At 39.9% G+C, this 4,775-nt stretch overlaps 1 pseudogene; it reads left to right on the top strand.

Moving 5' to 3' along the window:
* The first annotated feature begins 2,216 nt into the window (after positions 1-2,216).
* Positions 2,217-4,006, top strand: LOC149832277 (glycerol-3-phosphate acyltransferase 1 pseudogene; annotated as a pseudogene).
* Positions 4,007-4,775: the final 769 nt, after the last annotated feature.

Below are 4,775 nucleotides of genomic sequence, written 5' to 3'. Positions count from 1 at the left end.
TTTGAAGCATATTGTGTTGCTTTATATTACATTGTTCTATAAACATCTGTCTTGATGAACCGTGACATCTTATGTTGAAATGTATCATTCTTTGATGAACTATGACATCTCATGTAGAAATGTATATTTTTATATTATGTAATTACTTGGAATTAGTTTATATTAATTACCATGCTTTTACGAATTTGACCCTTTAAAAGGATTTCAGGTGATTGATGTGTTGCACAGTGGATGATGAGATAAAGGGGCGACGTTGAAAACCAGAACCTTTGAGGATCTAGGGTTAGACTTAGGGTTTTGTTTCATTTTTGCTTGTTTAATTCCAACTCTGTCATTTTCATATATCTTACTGCATTATGTGAATGACTACTGTTAAAAATATAAATTATTTTTATTTTCATGAAATATTCGTGAATGATTCTCTTATTTTACATTGTTGATTAATACCTATAACCCGCTCCAAAGTCGTTTAACCGCATGAAAAAAGATATTTTTTATGTTATTTACAGTTTTTTTTTCAAAATTTCGCTAAATTTTCATGTTAAGATTTTGGGGCGTTACATTTTGTGTGTGAATTTTTTCATATTTGATCTCTATATATGAAAACATTCTTCCTATTGTGTGTGAATCTTTCATATATACCTCGCTGTCTATATGAAAACAATCTCCCGAGAAGGCTGAGCTATGTTTTTTTTTTTTCAGAAATCTTCACTCTTAGTATAAAAGGCATTTCCCTTCCATGAAAAATGAAACAAACACCAAGAGTAGATTGAGTGGAAGAGATGTTCTTGACCTCAGTCTAATAAGAATAAGTATTTTCGAGCCATAGAAAATTTTCAAAAGTTAGTCTGTTAAATTTTCAAGTCATCAAAAAATTTGCTTACCTATGGTATTCACATGATTTAAAAATCCATTCCTTAATAAACATACCCTGAAATTGTAAGGTTCGGTATACCAACAAACCATAAAAAGAAAGTGATGTTTCTACTTATTATGACGTAACGCCTTTGTTAACCAAATTTTCTCTCTCTCTCTCTCTCTCTCTCTCTCTCTCTCTCTCTCTATATATATATATATATATATATATATATATATATATATATATATATATATATATATATATATATATATTCGTTGAATGAGAAGCTAAATTCTAAGTTGTGTTATTACCATGTTAGTTAGATGTCATTCCAGTGATAAAAGGGTCTACTGTGCAAAGGCCTGGCTGAAGTGGCATGCTGGGCCCACAGGAATGAAGATTCTACAACTATGTTAACCTCTTTGATGCCATTTCAAGTGTGAACAAAACGAATCACGAGAAGCCGGGAAAGCGTTTAAACAGCTTCGTCTAAATTGGGTGGTTGACTCCAATCTAATATTCATGCTCACGTACATACATGCACATGCCAAAATATTGGCTACACTCAGACTGTACCTTGCTCTTTTATAGAAACCTCCTTGGTTTTGAAATTTCTGACAGTTTTGCAGATGATCTGCACCTACGGATATGATCTACTTGGTTTGTCCGAACAAAAGTAACTTTTTTTTTTTATATTGTTCAATTGCTTATGTTGGTAAAAAAAAAAAACTTTATTACAAATCAATGGTTCACAGTGCACCATTCCGTGATGGTACGACTTAACATGAAGAGTGATTTAGAGTAAACATACTGTATTATATAAGCATATTTTGATTGATCATGTAAAGCACTCATCTACGAGCTATGTCACAAAGACACGTGGACACGAGGATGCATGATGCAGTAACATCAGTTCCTATGTTGTATTTTGACCTTCATCCCTGCCTCCATCCCCATTTCATGCCCTTCATCCCCGGTTCAAACGGGGCGAGGCGGGGCAGAGCCCCGTTGTCCCTCGGTCCACTACCATCCCTAATAATATTTATCTTCTCATGCGCACTCACCACGAAGGACGCTTGGTTCCTCTACTTCCACGTGTAACATCAGTTCCTATGTTGTATTTTGACTCGATTTGGCAAAGGTTCAGTTTTTCAAAGCCAAACATGGTTTTTCTTACGCGTTTCAAACAAAAACAAAAAAGGTGGGGATTGTTGGGCACGTTGTAGTTTTTGTCTAAGCAAGTGGCATTTCAGCAAGATTGGTTTTATATATAGGCCCTTCCTCCAGATATTTTCCTCACATCTCTTCTTTATCTGTATCCCAAAGTTTTGGTATCTCCTCACATCCTACTACCCAAATGGCGTTCACAACTGTATTCTTCAAGGTGGTCGACTGGGTTCTGTACCAGTTACTGGCCAACTCTTATTACAGAGCAGCTAGAAAGATCAGAAGCTGCAGTTTCCAGTCTAGGACCTCTCCTAAACCACTGTCCACAGACAGTTTTTCAGCATACCCATCTGTAACCAAGTGTTGTTTGGATGGTGTGGTTAACCAAACAGTGGTCTGTGACATCAATGGCTGCCTTTTAAGGTCACCCTCTTTCTTCCCTTACTTCATGCTGGTTGCTTTTGAGGGGGGCAGCATCCTTAGAGCCCTTGTGCTATTGCTGGCTTACCCTTTTCTTTGCTTCTTGAACCATGGCCTTGGGCTGAGGGTCATGGTCTTCATCTCCTTCTGCGGCCTAAGACTCAAGGATGTAAAGCTCGTTGCAAGGGCGGTTTTGCCAAAGTTTTTGTTGGAGAACCTCCATCTTCAAGCCTATGAGGTGTTGGCTTCCTCCAAGAGAAGGGTGGTGATTACAAGTGTGCCTAGAGTCTTGGTGGAGGGCTTCCTCAGGGAGTACTTAAACGTGGATGTTGTGGTTGGGTCAGAGTTGCAACTAAAGGGGGAGTGTTTCACTGGTTTCCTAACTACCTCGGGTCTGCCCGTCAAGCACAAGGCGTTAAAGGAGATCTTTGGATACGCCCAGCCTGACATTGGTCTGGGAAGCAACAGTCTTGAAGACCTGCATTTCATGTCTCTCTGCAAGGTTCATTTCATTACTCTTCCTCTTTGTTTTTCTTTTGATAATGGGGAGAAACTACCACTTTGGTTTGGTATTAACCGGAAGCTTTCTGCTCCTCTTATATATATATATATACACACACACAATGCTAACCTTAGGTTTCTTTTTTGTTATTTGGATTAACAGGAAGCTTATGTGGTGCACAAGAAAGGTGAGAAGAATGGACTGTCTTCAGTCATGCCAAGGGAGAAATACCCCAAGCCGCTGGTGTTCCATGATGGGAGATTAGCCTTTTTGCCCACACCACAAGCCTCCTTATTCATGTTTCTCTGGTTCCCTCTTGGCTTCCTGCTGGCAATCATCAGGATCCTATCAGGATCCCTCCTACCCATCAAGTTTGCTAGGACTGTGTCAGCCATAAATGGTGTAAGGCTAAGAGTCAAGGGGCTTGATAGGCTAGAAACAAAGGGTAAAAAGAGAGTTCTTTATGTATGCACACACAGGACACTGTTGGACCCTGTCATCCTCAGCAATGCACTAGGGAGGCCACTAACTGCGGTAACCTACAGTGTGAGCAGACTCTCTGAGTTCCTCTCTCCCATCATAACGGTCAGGCTCACAAGAAACAGGGAGCAAGATGCAGAAACCATGAAGAGGGTGCTAAGGGAAGGGGAGTTGGTGGTCTGCCCAGAAGGCACCACATGCAGGGAGCCCTACCTCCTGAGGTTCAGCTCATTGTTTGCCGAGCTGGCTGATGACATTGTTCCTGTGGCCATGAACACGTCTGTCAGCATGTTTTATGGCACAACAGCTAGTGGGCTCAAGTCTTTGGACCCATTTTTCTTTTTGATGAACCCACTTCCGGTCTATGAAGTGGAGTTCTTGGGCATTGTCCCAAGGGAATTGACACTCTCTGGTGGTAAGACAAGCTGGGAGGTGGCTAACCTGATTCAGAAGCAGCTGGCTGAAGCATTGGGGTTTGAATGCACACAACTCACTAGAAGAGACAAGTATATGATGTTGGCAGGAAACGATGGCGTCGTATCTCCAAAGGAGTAAAAGCTCATGCTTTAGAGAGAGAGAGAGAGAGAGAGAGAGAGAGAGAGAGAGAGGTTTACTGTTTAACCTTCAAAGTTCAAAGCATTGTGAAATTGTTAAGTTCTTGATGTCATATCGTCATTATTGTGGCCGCTGCTGGAGATTCTTTGTGATTAATTCTGGTGCTAATGTCACGCGAATTGCAATCTATGCCAAGAGTTTAAGTATAAAAAGTAAAAGAAAAGAATTTGTTCTTTAATCGAAGGATAAGCTTGATATATGTGATCTCTTTCGTGAACTTGGTTTTACTGTTTTTTCTTCTTAAAAGTATATTTTGCAAGACAGCGATGATGATAATTTTACTCTGATTAAACGTTATCTTTTTTATTTATAACCCCAAAAAACCTCACGCGGCACTAAGACCTGCTCGTTCTGGCTTAGCCTGGCATACTTACGGTCGTTTGTGTGGTCTGCATAAAACTCTGAGCCTAGGACCCCTACCCTTGTTTATATATGCTAAGCATTGGCTTGCGCAGAAAAACAATGGCTGTGAGAATCAAACCTTCCAAGGCCCCACCTCACTAAGCCAACCCCCCTTATATTTTACGTAGATACTTTTTGAACTTCAAATGTCTTAAATCTTTGTTTCTTTTACTTTAGCTCATATTTTCTCATTACCAGTCACTGCTAATCTTCTGCCTACCAGAAAATACAATAAAGGAGGAATCTCGTCATTACCATCCAGTGGTTAAACAAGAAAATACCCAGTTAGCCCTCCAGCAAAGAGGAAACAGTGACGTTGAAACAGCAAAG

The sequence above is a fragment of the Nuphar pumila genome, chromosome 7 (genome assembly GCF_984573655.1).
Source record: "Nuphar pumila chromosome 7, dmNupPumi1.hap1.1, whole genome shotgun sequence".
Classification (NCBI taxonomy): Eukaryota; Viridiplantae; Streptophyta; class Magnoliopsida; order Nymphaeales; family Nymphaeaceae; genus Nuphar; species Nuphar pumila.
This window is presented reverse-complemented; position numbering and strand designations above follow the sequence as displayed.